Raw genomic sequence first — 16,191 nt, forward strand, 5'->3', positions numbered from 1 at the left:
AGGCGCGTTAAAATCTGATGTTATTGACGGCCGGAGCTATTTTTACTGCACTGCCATCACCGGATAGTGTGCTGTAAACAAGCTCCTAGGAAGAGAAAAATCTTAAGGGTCAGCTGAGCTGCATTCGAACTTTAGGATCTCCGCGTTGGTATCTAGTTTAAGCTAACCTCTCAGCGAAATCGTTTGGATATACATGTGCGCAATCAACTTTCAAAACTTTAAGAAAATCGAGAGAAAATTTATTTGGTTTGATTCCCACAAAATGGAAAGTGAAAACTAAGAATTCAATTCACTAAAGGGCTATTTTTTTTTTGTACAGACTCACAGACAAACACATTCATTTACAGAAACCATTTTTCTAGTCTCTAAGGGCCTTTAAAAGGGACATAAATTCTGTGATAACTGAAAATAGATAATCTGCACTATAGCCCTTTGCAAGTTCTTTTCTAATATTACGAGCAGTTTGTTTAATAAAAACTGTAGAGTTCACAAAGACAATCCTGGGAATAGAGCGTACTTAGTCCCGGCGAAAGTTGTACGTGGGATGATGATGATGATATCTAATTAGGTAGAGGTTTGATAAGGTTCAGCTCTTTGTTATGTAGTTGTGTTGTTGGTGAGGGTAAGTCGGCTGTAGCCGTTGTTACGATGTAGTGAAAGTATTGAGTGGGATGCTGCGAGCTGAGGAAAGTGTGCCCTCCATGCCTCCATTACTCAGCCACTTCCCCTCCTCAAACCAGCACTTCTCCTTCCTTCAGACATTATTTATTACCTTCCCCTCCTCACACAGACACACACACAATGAAACCTCAAACCGATATAATCATCTAGTTAAGCTTCACAAAATATAGGCTAGTTATCTTCAAATCAACTTCTCGATTGCTTTCTGTTTAATAATAACTCAATTAACTGTTGGCGATTGAGATGTCCAGTTATATTTTTGTATTTATGACCAATAAGTTATTATCTACTCATAACTGGATTGCTACACAGATAATAACTCGGAGCAGTTAATATTAGGGCGTGTAAATACATGGGAGAAAACCAGATAAGCATTCCTACTTAAATCGAAAACTGCAAACCCATTTCCGGCCGTTAATATAGAAGTGGCTGGTTACGAATATGAGGTGCAAGAAGACGCCTACACAGTCATTTGTTTAGTCTTTGTTTTGTGGCGAGAATACTCTGAAGGTGCCTGGTTTTTTAGTCAGTAGTAAAATCCTGTTCTTCTATATATCCTGTCTGGAGCTGAAGCTTTTGGTTAGAGAATTTGAAGAAAAGGAGTTCTGAACGCTGTTTTCCAGGTTGAGATCATTGGGATAACTGAATGATGTCCTTCAGAAGCATGGAGGTTGTTGTAAGATGAGAATCTTGGAGCTGCAGTTTTAGTGGAAGTATGGGAAAGAAGACTTAATGCAATATCTTGTGATCTGTGTTGTGGCAAAAAAATTACCCTATAAATGAGGGATACGCTTTTTTAATTTAAAGAAAATTGGGGAATTTGATCTTTTTATAGTAAAAAGAGGGTTGCTTTTCGATATTATCCTTTTTACACACAATTTTTGTTTTTTTTTCGGCGCATCTGCAGCTTGGTCATTAGCGCCGTCACGTCACTTAAAATCACCTCGTACTAGGATGGCACCTCCTTCTCCCTCGTTACGTCCTTTACTGCTTCCATCGGGAAGTATGGAGCCGAGGGACGCTGGAGCACATCTTCCCTCTCCAACCATATGACCATCGACTACAGTTTTACTCACAATTCTACGACAAACTCTGCTTATAATTCACCTAGGTTACTCTAAATTACTTAAGTTTAGGATTGCCCAATCTAAAATATTTTAAATTAGGGTAATGACCTCCTAGACTTATGCCCTTCTGTATATACTAAGTTTGTAAAAATGTCACAAGTTTTTATGATTGATTGTGTGGGTGCCAGGTTAGAATTCTCATTTTTCTTTTCCAATGTGGGTCACATTTAAAAACGGTAAAGGGTCCATATTCAACTTTAGGAAAAGTGGTAGAGTATATTACATTCCTGTAATAGAAAGTAAAAGCTCCCTTTTTATAATATGGCCCTTATAAAAATAAAAAAAACCTTCAGTCTTTACCAACCTTTATGGGTTTAGTAGAGTTCGTAGACTTTTTAGGTCCATATAATAGAAAGAAACGTAATGGAAAATATAAAAGGGCAACTAAGAAGGACACACACTTTCTTCGAGAGTCAAGATGCGCTGTTCTTGAGAATGGGAAGGTTTTTACTTCTAAAGGTTTTCCCTCCCCTTATATCCAAGCCGACCATCGTGTTCTCTAACGGCTTTTTATTACTCTTAGAAGTTCTTCTTCATCTACTTCAGAAGTAGATATAGTTATTTGGTATTTCTATTTACTTTCACTAGGGGTACATAGGCCAAACGGCCACCACTAACTCACAAACTTACATATTGTGTTCGCTATGGTGGGGGGGCTAGAAGTAGCGCTACGCAATCACTTTCGTTTCTGGTAAAGTTAACCGGGTCACTTAAGTCACGCCGCATGTTTTTTTTTTATTCTTGTTATTTATTTATTTATTTTTTATATAAATATGTTATTAACTTTATTCTTAGTTATAATTTAAGTGATGACGTTGATAAAGTTTGACTGAAGCCTTACTTTTTTTGAAGTCCCCAATATCAAAATTGATCTTTTAGGAATTTTCAGATTCAGGAAGAGGGAGACCCATTTTATGGAACCCATTTTTTTCATACTCGGGGCAGCACAAAATGTCTATTTCCGGTGGAAGTACGGAATATGCATTTGTTGCCAACTTCCTCTTTATGTGAATGAGTGAAAGTAGTAAAATATATTATAAAAAAAAAGTGAAGTAAAGCCTACTTTTTCACGTGGGCTTTACATTAAACTGCTAAATTAGGTGTCGTGGACGGAGGCGACAAGCGAACATACTTTACTATAAATTCCTCATATTAACTATTAAATAAAATCCAAGACCTAGACTAGTACCGCAATACATCTTAGCTTTGCTGGTCTAGCCTACAACCGCCTAACATACTTTACTATAAATTCCTCATATTAACTACTAAATAAAATCCAAGACCTAGACTAGTACCGCAATACATCTTAGCTTTGCGGGTCTAGTCTATCACCGCCTAACATACTTTACTGTAAATTTCTCATATTAACCATTAAATAAAATCCAAGGCCTAGACTAGTACCGCAATATACCTTAACTTTGCGGGTCTAGCCTATAACCGCCTAACATACATTACTATAAATTTCTCATATTAACCATTAAATAAAATCCAAGGGCTAGACTAGTACCGCAATACATCTTAGCTTTGCGGGTCTAGTCTATCACCGCCTAACATACTTTACTGTAAATTTCTCATATTAACCATTAAGTAAAATCCAAGGGCTAGTCTAGTACCGCAATACATCTTAGCTTTGCGGGTCTAGTCTATCACCGCCTAACATACTTTACTGTAAATTTCTCATATTAACCATTAAATAAAATCCAAGGGCTAGACTAGTACCGCAATACATCTTAGCTTTGCGGGTCTAGTCTATCACCGCCTAACATACATTACTATAAATTTCTCATATTAACCATTAAATAAAATCCAAGGGCTAGACTAGTACCGCAATACATCTTAGCTTTGCGGGTCTAGTCTATCACCGCCTAACATACTTTACTGTAAATTTCTCATATTAACCATTAAGTAAAATCCAAGGGCTAGTCTAGTACCGCAATACATCTTAGCTTTGCGGGTCTAGTCTATCACCGCCTAACATACGTTACTGTAAATTTCTCATATTAACCATTAAATCAAATCCAAGGGCTAGACTAGTACCGCAATACATCTTAGCTTTGCGGGTCTAGCCTATAACCGCCTAACATACATTACTATAAATTTCTCATATTAACCATTAAATAAAATCCAAGGGCTAGAGTAGTACCGCAATACATCTTATCTTTGCGGGTCTAGTCTATCACCGCCTAACATACTTTACTGTAAATTTCTCATATTAACCATTAAATAAAATCCAAGGCCTAAGACCGGGAATTGAACTCAGTACCACAATACATTAAAAGATATTATATATATATTTTAACAAAAATATTTTTTCAAAATAGTTAGAATTGCCGTCGTAAAAATGGCTTTCAGAATCTAGGCCAAATATAAGAGGAGGGGCCAGCGCCGACCTTAATAAAAACTAGTGGTACTGTATTGAAATTTTTTAATAATAGAAAAATGGGGCTTTTTGAAAGTTAGAAAAGTTTTTGTGGCGGCGTGAGGAGGGGAGCGGTTGCACAAAGGTTAACAAAGCAAGTCAGACAGACCTACCGACAAACAACACTCTATCCGCTTGATGGACGTTTCATAGATGTTGTTTATTGTTTTACAATGTGCGACTTGCAGTTAGGATTCCATTTTATGGCATATGGATCAGGCTGTGCGGCATCTCTTTCAACTGCACATTCACATGTTTTGTGACCTACTTTTCATGTTTTTTTGTTACTTGGCCTGGAATGGGGGTAAAGTTCAAAGCACACGTGGGAATGATAATCTCAACACTGGGGGGGGGGGGAGAAAAGAAATAAAAAATACAAATTTAGTTGTGATCACTTGCACGACTTTCTTGCTGTTCCCGAAATTCTGAGTTCGAAATTTTCTTTATTTTACTAACTTATAGGCAATATTAAATGATGACCAAAATTATGTAGTTTATAAAACCGTACATTTCCCTAAAATGTAAACATACAGGAGAAGCCTAACCCATTCTTCCCCTATAAAAACTAAGAACCGTTTCGTACAAAATTGAAGACGCACATCCGGTGAAGGAATCCTCCATTAAATTAGATAGGAACCGTACTTTATACTAGTATATAGTACTTTAGTGGGAATCTATCCAACCCCACACAATTAGAAGTGCCGTTAATCAAATTTTAAAGGTGCCATGGTAGCCGAACGGTTATTGGCTAGACCTGCAAAGCTAAGATGTATTGAGGTACTAGTCTAACCCTTGGATTTTATTTAATGGTTAATATGAGAAATTTATAGTAAAGTATGTTAGGCCGTTATAGGCTAGACAGCAAAGCTAAGATGTATTGCGGTACTAGTCTAGCCCTTGGATTTTTTTAATGGTTAATATGAGAAATTTATAGTAAAGTATGTTAGGCGGTTATAGGCTAGACCCGCAAAGCTAAGATGTATTGCTGTACTAGTCTAACCCCTTGGATTTTATTTAATAGTTAATATGAGAAATTTATAGTAAAGTATGTGAGTCGGTTATAGGCTAGACCCGCAAAGCTAAGATGTATTACGGTACTAGTCTAGCCCTTGTATTTTATTTAATGGTTAATATGAGAAATTTATAGTAAAGTATGTTTGCTAGTAGGTTATAGGCTAGACCCGCAAAGCTAAGATGTATTACGGTACTAGTATAGCCCTTGGATTTTATTTAATGGTTAATATGAGAAATTTATGGTAAAGTATGTTAGTCGCCCCCGTCCACGTCACCTAATTTGGTAGTTGGATGTAAAGCCTGCCTTAAAAAATAGGCAATTACTTTATTTTTTTTTTTTAATTTTACGATTTTTTTTAAAAGAAAATTATACAAATAATACAGTTTTTAATTAAAATTTTAGGAGCGTTTTTTTTTTAATGTAAATTAGATTTTTGATTGAATTAAATTTAATTGATTTGATTCAAAACTATAGTAAATGTATTGACATTGAATAGTTTTGGATATTGAAACTAGAGAAAGTTTAATTTCACAATAAAATTTTTCCACTTTCCATTTTATTGCAACAATAGTGATTGCAATACATCGGAAGTGAATGTTTTGAAGCCCTGAAGGGTAAGTAGTATGTGTTTTTAGAGAATGGTTTGTTGCAGCATGATTGGCTGGTTAATTAAATAAATGGAACATTTTGTTGAGATTAAGCACAGTCAGAACGCTCTTTTTGCCAATTTCTGATTGTTTCTAAGTATATTCTTTTGTTGAGTGATCTTTCATTTACTTCGGCTTTAACATATCAACAGTTAAGAAGATTTAGTCTTATTGAGAAAATCGAATAACGTCTAATCAAATATACTTTTCAATCGAATAGAAAAGTCAATTATACGAATAATCAATAGGATAGAATGGAATAATCGAATAGTGTCTAATCAGAAAGTTAGAATGGAAAATCGAGGGATCCGAACCCAGCCACTTAGAAAAGTGGAAAAGATAGGGCTCGAAACTTTTTCTGGCAATCTGGCAAAAAGAAGATTGTAGAAGCAATTTCCTAAAAAATCTTGGAAAACTAAAAAAAACCTATAAAACAGGTTCTTTTTTTTGTCAGACCATTTTCTTTTAAATTAAAGCAACTTAATTCTAGTTGATATATAGTATACAATAGTCCACTAAATTGGCCTATTAGAGGTAAGCTTAAACCTACACCTTGCCCTAGGATTGCCCTTAACAAATTTTTCTATTACAAAAAAGGGCCAAATCAAATCACTAGCCCTTATCCGTGGTTTATAAATTAAGTTTCAATAAAACGCTGAATTTTTTATAGTCATACGCATGTTTATTGTACGTATCCCTGACTACTTTGGAGCTTTCACCCATTGTCAAAGGTAGATTAGTCAATTTGGTGTAGAGATTACGATTTCACTTGCCGATTGATTGAAGGAGGTTACATGTAGTGTTATTTCAAAAGATTAATGAATCATTAATATATCGCGTAAAAATAATAAAATGAACATTTATGAAAAGCATGTATTTTAAGGGTTCTGCATGTTTTGTGCATGATTTAGTTGGAGTTGTATTTTATACTGGGAAATAATAACTGTAAAATTAAATATTGATGAACATATGTATCTTAATCATTTTAATAGGATGAAAAAATAATGCCAGTCATTATAAACTTTTATAGGGACTAGGTCAGCTTCAGGGCTGTGGAACATGTTTACAGATTGTTAACAATGATTCTATTAAAATGAATATGTATAATGTAACGAAATTTACAAAAAATTATTTACCTAGTTTACAAAGTAATATTTTACATCAAGGGTTGGTCTTCTGTCTTGTCTGTTCATGGACTGAGTGTGATCGGTCTGTGTGATATGTGTTAGGTTGTTTGGAAGTCAGTGTTGCCAATTGTCCAAGTATTTTGTAATAAGTTTGCGTATATGTTGTTTAAATTGTTCGTGTCTGTTTTACAAATTTTAACTTTTTTCTGTCTTAGATATGTATATATCATTTCTAGCACTTTCCTTTTTTTGTGTGTTGGTTTCTGATGTACCACGACTGAAATGACAATTATTTTTTCATCCTATTGAAACTATGAATCAGTCACCAAAAATAATGAACAACAATTAATCATTTTTACAATACTAGTCAGCAAATGTTGTGCGAGACAGAAACTTAGTTGAAATCAAATTCTCCATATCAAACATCTTCTAATCTGATGATGGACAAAAGACCGAAAACAGTCAGTGATACAATAAACTTGCATGCTACGAGGAATCAAATCAGAAAACGTTTTTTAGTAAAAAACTAAACTGATTAGGACGAAATCTTAGTATCGGAATTGAAAATTAGTAGGTCAATGGCCAAAATTATGGTTTTTCTGGCCTTTTTGAAAAAGAGAGAGAGAGAGGGTGCGGGGAGGAGAGACTGGAAGCTGAATAGTTCGTGTTGAGACCACCTCAAAATATGGTTTCCGGTGGTAACTCTGTTTCGAAAACCGACACGTTACCATCACTTCCTCTTACACAGGATTAAAGAGAGAGTAAAATTTCTTTTTTGATCAGAAATTAACATCTTCTTTTTTTTAAGAAAAAAGAAACAAACAAAGAAACAAAAAAAAAAAAGAAGACCAATCTAGGTCGTGGTAATATGGATGACAAACAATGAAGCACCACCATCTTTGTGAAGCAGTCTGAGACATCATCTACCCAGTCGAAACACTTTCACTTTAGTAAAATCCGTTTTATATTTTTGGATAAACATACTGCTAGCTACTCGTAGAATGGCCACCGTTGCAATATGTCCTCTAGTGTTGAATATTGAACAACTTTGATAACACATGCACAAAGTGTAGACTGACGGCAGTGTTTATACGTAGTGAACGTAGGTCTCGGCCTGTATTCCCCAATTTGATTTGCCTAACATACTGCCTGAAGGCTAAACGTGTCCCACATTGATGCCTATTTCGGTTACTCTAAATGTTATAGATTTTTGTGAAAGGGCCCCAAATTTAGTTATTATTTACCAGGTTTAAGGCTATTCTTAATTCTTACTAATTTTAATGTTCGGTTCCGGCAAGCTCTTTCAGACAGGATATTGAAATTATCCAATCGGCCAATCTATCAATGGCGTACACGTCAACGTTTTGGTATCAAGTTTATTATCACAGCAAATATCTGTTTTGAGGTTTGGATGATTTGCTGATAGTAGTCCAAAAAATGAGCTATTAATCTCAAAAAAATATCTTTACCCTTCATCGCATTACTCTTCTTCTTGTCTTCTTTAATCTAATGCCTCTACCAGTAAAGAACGTCGCCCTCTTGCAACGTAACTTATAAATAGACCGAAGACTTATTTGGAATTCCGACACTAGACTTGAAAAGAATAGAACTAAGTAGACGCTTTCGACCCTTATAAGATTCTTAGACGATAGATCTAAACTGTGTCTAGACATCAGAAGACAAATTAATACTTCTATTTTAAAACTAGAGCTGTGGGGTTGAATCAAACGTACCAATCTCCAAAGAATGCAATCTCTACAATCTAAAATACTTCGATGCATAGATTAGATTAAATTAGGGCGGCCTCAAGGCCTACGCCATTGCGACCCCTTTGGATCTATTGTGGCTCCCCAGCTTTAGAGCTCGCCCTCCAGACCAGTCCATTTAATCAGACTCTTAATTCTGGAGAGCGACTCCTGGTGTAAAGCTCACATGCCTTGGTTTTTCACCTCCCCGAGAAGTAACATCCTTAGCCCGGACAAATCCCTCTCACTGACACAACACGTGCAGTGCCCCTGACAGAACCTACAAAGGCTATCATCTGCCAGGCCCATGCGATGCATGTGTTTTCTGAGCCTGCAGTTAATAAGCCTAAAATTATCCTAATATCCCCACACGGCCTTGACGGATTAATTCTGCATTCTACTTCAACCTATAATCCTGTAGCTCAAAATATTTCTTCTAGAACTCTTTAAGACAACCCAACAAGAGTCTAAAAAAGATAGTGACCTCGAGATCTCCTCTCTAGTGAAGAGAGTGGACCAATAGTGTTGTCCACTGGCGTAACTTCTCACTCCAAAAACAAAATGAATGTCCTCAAATAAGTACTACCTTTCGTTATCTCGAAACTTTTTGCCCAAGTGGCTTTCAGCTTTAGCCTTTTTGAAAAACTCTCCACCCCCCCCAAAAAGAAAAAGTTTTGACCAATGAATCACGAGTTTTTAGTAGCCATTCGCCAATAATCCCTTTCATAGTTGGTCCACAAAGAATCGTTCAGCCACTTTTACTTTCTAGTTTCTAGTACCAATTTCACCAGGTGGGTGTAATTGGGTAAGATTAAGTGGTGATTCCAGCGAGAGTTGGTGGGAGACTGCTGAACTGTTACTTTTCTTATAGTACTACTAGAAGTTTCACTAGATCCATTGCTCTAAAGGAGGGTCTTTTCTTTAAGGAGTTAAAGTAACAATGGCAGAATTTCGCCAGGAAGGGAGAACTTGTTTAAAAACAAATTTTATTGGCTATTTTATCCAACTATCCCAGATGCTTTGAATTATCAAAGTATGAGTGTGTGAGGAAGGTAGTAGAAATCACAGATCAGAGTGTGAAAGAGAAGTTAACCCACGAGGTCGTCAACTAGATGCAAAACAGATGCAAAAGAACGTTCAAGCATTAAGAAAGTTCGCCTTTCTAGTAGGTGATAGTTCACGAAATGAAACTGAAAGCAGCCATGCCACATTATCCACATCTTTTGTGCAGCATCAGCTCTCTGCTCTCTCTCTCTCTCTCTTTCAATTCTTCTTTCACTCAATTCCTCCCACAATATTTGTAACGTCCTAAAAAAAAATATTAAATAAGATTTCACTAGCGTCTTCATACAATTTCTTGTTTTTAAGCACATTGTAAGCACAAATCTTCTGTTTAATAATTCATGAGACCATTTCATTCACAATTTTAGTTGGTTTATGTGTGTGTTTGCACTGTCATTCTTAATTACTTTCATCGGCCTCTTTTCTCTTGCTGCTAAGCTTGTCGTGAGTCCGGAAAATTCATTCCATCCTGCAGAACATCAGCTCCATACAATCCATTACACGATTGCAACCTCAACCGTCAGCTTCTACTACATCCTTCAGAGACTGATATCTAGCAAGATCCACTTTGTTGGTCTTCATTCACCTAACATGGTCCTTACAGCCTCCTCTTCATCTACCAGTCACCAACATTCACGCTACTTTCTATTTCTTGACTCATTTCTTAATCTAGCCATACTTGTTTTACGAAAACAACTCTCACGTCTGTATAATAAAGAGCAAACGTTACATAAGCTGCCTACTTTTTCAGGCAGGCTTTACATCCAACTGCCAAATTAGGTGTTGAGGACGGAGGCGACTATCAAACATACTTTACTATAAATTTCTCATATTAACCATTAAATAAAATCCAAGGGCTATACTAGTACCGCAATACATCTTAGCTTTGCGGGTCTAGCCTATAACCACCCAACATACTTTACTATAAATTTCTCACATTAACCATTAAATAAAATCCAAGGGCTAGACTAGTACCGCAATACATCTTGGTTTTGCGGGTCTAGCCTATAACCACCCAACATACTTTACTATAAATTTCTCACATTAACCATTAAATAAAATCCAAGGGCTAGACTAGTACCGCAATACATCTTGGTTTTGCGGGTCTAGCCTATAACCACCCAACATACTTTACTATAAATTTCTCACATTAACCATTAAATAAAATCCAAGGGCTATACTAGTACCGAAATACATCTTAGCTTTGCGGGTCTAGCCTATAACTGCTCCGGCTATCGTGGCGCCTATATATTTTATAATTAATTATGATTAATTAATTGCGCGTGCACAATGAATTGAAACTCATTAGAATTATTTTCGAATACAAAAATTAAGTCTAAAATTGTACAAATCTAATAAAGTGCTACTAATTTGCTTACATGATATTAAAAGGCGAAAATTCCTGTGCTGTGAAATTGTTAATAGAGCAATGAAAAAGTGTGAAAATTAATAAATAAGAGTGAGAATTTTTCGCAATACATTTAAATATTATTCTGCATGCATAATTTTTTCTTTATAACGGAAATATAATTTGTAGTACCTCTTTACAATTACAAATATTTATTTTAAATAATCTATTTAAGAAGGATAAATTCTTGCTCCTATCTCTCTCTCTCTCTTACTCTAATTTTTTATTCTGTCTCGACACCGACCATGACCTCATTTCACGCTAAAGGAAGTTTGAGGTTAAAGTAAATATTCCAGTGCCATCTAAACTTCTTTACTATTATCATTTCTAAACCTGATGTTACTGGCAGCCCCAATCTCTCTACTGAAGTTCTCTTAACTTATTTTATAGTTTTTTACTATCTTCTTCTAGTTTTTTTGTTAAGAGGAGTTACTTTCAAGAAATTATCATATTATTTAAAAAAATTTATTTAAAATCAATAATAATTTATGATTACTCAAGAATAAATTTAGAATCATTCGGGTTGATAGTCATTTTTTTCTCAGTTTCATATATAGGACACCATTTTTGGGGGGAGGGATACTATTATTAGATGCAGAATTTGGGTGAATGTTAATCATGTAGTTTCGGGGTTCTTCTAATGGCGGCCGAGAACTCTGGTTTTCTGTATGTCTTAGTTTTTTAAATTTTTTCGACTCCAAACTATCGACTCGTTGGATGATTTTCAAAATCTAACATTTTTAAGTAACCCTTAATTTTGCGACAATCCTAGATCCGTTCACGTTGAACATAGAGAACGGATACTGCGAACTTTAGACCTAGAGATGTTCATTTATTTTACAAAACGAATCTAGTCAAGAAAGCTTTACAGAAAGTAGAGATTTGAATTAAGAGAACTGGCTAGTAAGAGAATACTACGATAGTCTTCACGAACTATAACAATACGGGGTACTGCAGCACTTTTTTTATTTGTTGCCCGTGAATTTTATTTGTTGCTCGTCCCGACCGTGAATTAGCCCAGAATCGGAGCTGCTTTCCACGATGAGATTTGAGGTCACCAAAATGGGCAGGTCTTATACCTTAAGTTTCTTGTAATATCCACTTTTTGAGAATTGTTTGGACTACCCTCTTTTATTGTAGGGTTTCGTAATCTATAAAAGTTTAATTTCGTTTAATTTGTAAATATCATTCCAAATTTGAAACAAATTAGCTGACTGACGGTGAAGTTTAAACACACATTACATACGAATAGATTTATTAAATATTGTAATAATTTGGATTTTATTAAGGAATAATTCTTAAATATATATTATGTATTAAAATGCTCCTTATTTTATTTTTCAGGTATTTTGGGGTCCTGCAGCGTCATTTTGTAAGTCAAACAATTACTTTTGTTTTATTTTTTCTTATAATTACTTTTTTTATTATATTTCATTTCTTGGAACAAACTTTGAATTTGATTCATACGCTTTACACCAAATTTTGATTTATTTCTTACGTTATTTCTTCACAATTGTGCTTGAACATTTTTTTTATTGAACTGAAGTTCTTTTATCTATCACACATGGGCCTGGCAGATGATAGCCTTTGTAGGTTCTGTCAGGAAGAAGAGGAAACGGCATTGTATGTGTTGTGTCAGTGTGAAGGGCTTGTCCGGGCTAAGGATGTTACTTCTCGGGGAGGACAAACCAAGACCTGAGAGCTTTACCCAGGAGTCACTCTCCAAAATTAAGAGTCTGATTAAGCGGACGGGTCTGGAGGGTGAGTTTTAAAGTGAGGGGAGCCACAATAGATCCATAGGGGTCGCGGTGGCGTAGGCTTTGAGGCCGCCCTAATCTAATCTTATCTAATCACACATAACGAATTTTTCTTCTAACATAAATACGAACCAAAATAAATACGAACATGCGAATTCAAACATTCAAAATTTTACATGTTTGCTTTTGTTTTCCGTTTACTGAGGGGGGGGGGAAGACACATAGGCGCCACGGTAGCCGAGCGGATGGAGGCGAGACCGGTAAAGCTAAGATGTATTGTGGTACTGGGTTCGATTACCGGTCTTGGGCGTTGGATTTTATTTAAATGGTTAATAAAAGAAATTTACAGTAAAGTATGTTTGCTAGTCGCTTCCGCCCACGTCACCCTAATTGGTAGTTGGACGTTAACATTACAAAAAAGCACATTGCTTTTATGAAAAGTGATTTTAAGCGGTAGTTTTATGATTTCCAAGCTATTTGCTAAAGTTCTTTTATTGTAATGAACCTGTAGCCAATTGAGATTCAGTAAAAATTCGATATTTGAAGTCTCTTCGAAGTTTTTTTTTTCTTTGTCAATTGGTTTTATGGCTCAATTCAAAGTGAACAACTTGATTGGATTGAGCAAGGCACGATTGGATCAGTTTTTTGGGTTTAAAAACCCTAAAGTAAAAACTCGTGCATGAACTTAAACTCTTGAGACTTTGTGGAAGGGGCTGATGCATGATCCCACTTTCTTTTGGCACCAATCAAGGAGTGATAGGCTGACTGCTGAATATCACTTACTATGGTTAAGTCCTGCATATAGAATTTACTTATTGCCGTAAGTATTACGCAAGACATCTTCCAAAAGCACTAAGTTTTTCCGAGTAGAATAGCGAACAATTCAATACCAGTTTCCCTGGCTTTTCTTCTTACCTTTCTCTTACAGTTGTAAGAGCTGAGAGATAGTATCAGCTGCTGTTCAGATTTTGGAAAATGAGTTGAACTGCGTAAATTGAAATAGAATTTTACTGTCTCACTCTCTCTCTCTCTCTCTCCAAAAAAGCGCAACTCCTACTGACGTCATTAGTTAAAATTAAAAATAGTATCACCTTTTTCTCTTTAGTAAAGAACAAATGTATTTACCACCTACAGTGTAAACAATGTGTAAACAACTTGTAAACAATGTGTAAACAAAAAAACAAAACAAAAATAAATCAATAAATAAAAGACAGAATAAAATTTCACGTAATTTAATCCATTGCCATAAACGTAATAATACCAATTCATCCATTTGTAACGTATGAATGCTATTTACAATAAGCTGACTATTATAAGCGAGGCACATGTATGCACACAGGTTATAATAGGGCTCAAGGTTATTTATTATCAATCAAGGGCTTAATTATTATTATCCTTTTTTCCCCCTCTACTTTCCCTCTCTCTCACTCTGTCTCTCTGCAGCTTTAATGGCTGCCACCCACACATACGATAACATTATCATTCACTTGCTAAAGACTTTTATTTGTACTATAAAACTGGGTTATTTGCTTTATCAATTTAGCGGAACTATTTTTATCATTTTGGATCATCGATATTGATCGATAATTTCCATTTTTCATCTCCTTATTTCTCGTACAATCACAAATAATACAAAAAGTTTAGCACTTTTTTGTTAAGAAAATTTGCGTTTTAAGCTTTTCCGATAAAAAAAATTCGATTAAAATTTATAGTAAAATTTAAGGAAAATTCTTGAAGGAGTTTTGCTGAGAAAATGAGAAAGCAAAAAGGAGCTTCCGAGTTTTATGTCCTGTTTGCTCATGTACCAGACAGAAGACACACGAACCTTACATGTAACAATGTAAAAAAAAAAATACATATATAATAATTGTCCTAAAGGTGACCTAGTCCCTTAGGTCGAATGCTTAATACAAAAAATAAAAAATAACTAGTGAAAAATTGGTCGAAATATATCTTCCTTCAAAGGGCTTAAGCGTGTGGTTAAAACTCACGACTTTCATGAAAATTTCTATAACCAGAAATATCGCTGAGTGGATTTTCTTTTCATTTCCCTCGGTAAATGGTGGCTACTATTTCCTCTTCATTTTGTGCGTACTTCTGGAAGTAGGGCTGTAACTTTTATGTTAACAATTTTTTTCCAGGCAATTTCCTTTATGGTACTCTGAGAAGGAGGGATAGGCTATGTTAAATGTTGTGGTAATTCTGCGTAATTTACAGTTTTACAATGTGGGTAAGGGTGTTACCAAAAATTTCAAGGTAATTTTTCCAGGCAGGCTTTACATCCAATTACCAAATTAGGTGTCCGTGGACGGAGACGACTAGCAAACATACTTTACTATAAATTTCTCATATTAACCAGTAAATAAAATCCAAGAGGTTATACTAGTACCGCAATACATCTTAGCTTTGCGGGTCTAGCCTATAACCGCCTAACATACTTTACTATAAATTTCTCATATTAACTATTAAATAAAATCCAAGAGGTTAGACTAGTACCGCAATACATCTTAGCTTTGCGGGTCTAGCCTAGAACCGCCTAACATACTTTACTATAAATTTCTCATATTAACTATTAAATAAAATCCAAGAGGTTAGACTAGTACCGCAATACATCTTAGCTTTGCGGGTCTAGCCTAGAACCGCCTAACATGCTTTACTATTAATTTCTCATATTAACTATTAAATAAAATCCAAGAGGTTAGACTAGTACCGCAATACATCTTAGCTTTGCGGGTCTAGCCTAGAACCGCCTAACATGCTTTACTATTAATTTCTCATATTAACTATTAAATAAAATCCAAGAGGTTAGACTAGTACCGCAATACATCTTAGCTTTGCGGGTATAGCCTATAACCGCCTAACATACTTTACTATAAATTTCTCATATTAACTATTAAATAAAATCCAAGAGGTTAGACTAGTACCGCAATACATCTTAGCTTTGCGGGTCTAGCGTAGAACCGCCTAACATGCTTTACTACAAATTTCTCATATCAACTATTAAATAAAATCCAAGAGGTTAGACTAGTGCCGCAATACATCTTAGCTTTGCGGGTCTAGCCTAGAACCGCCTAACATGCTTTACTATAAATTTCTCATATTAACTATTAAATAAAATCCAAGGGCTAGACTAGTACCGCAATACATCTTAGATGTGAGGGTCTAGCCTATAACCGCTCAGCTATCGTGGTGCCTAGGAGGAA

The 16,191-nt window shown here is 35.4% G+C and overlaps 1 long non-coding RNA gene across 2 annotated transcripts in view; it reads left to right on the forward strand.

Moving 5' to 3' along the window:
* LOC141448083 (uncharacterized) overlaps positions 1 to 16,191 on the forward strand; it is a 234,509-nt gene that overhangs the window by 76,759 nt on the left and 141,559 nt on the right. The window contains exon 3 of one of the 2 annotated variants that reach the window (XR_012454839.1): positions 12,576 to 12,603. The exons of the other annotated variant lie outside the window; for it this stretch is intronic. This is a non-coding gene — a long non-coding RNA (uncharacterized lncRNA). The remainder of the gene's footprint in view (positions 1 to 12,575; positions 12,604 to 16,191) is intronic. 2 annotated transcript variants of the gene reach the window in all.

This window comes from Rhodnius prolixus, unplaced genomic scaffold, assembly GCF_049639745.1.
Source record: "Rhodnius prolixus isolate KJV_2025 unplaced genomic scaffold, Rpr scaffold_13, whole genome shotgun sequence".
Taxonomy (NCBI): Eukaryota; Metazoa; Arthropoda; class Insecta; order Hemiptera; family Reduviidae; genus Rhodnius; species Rhodnius prolixus.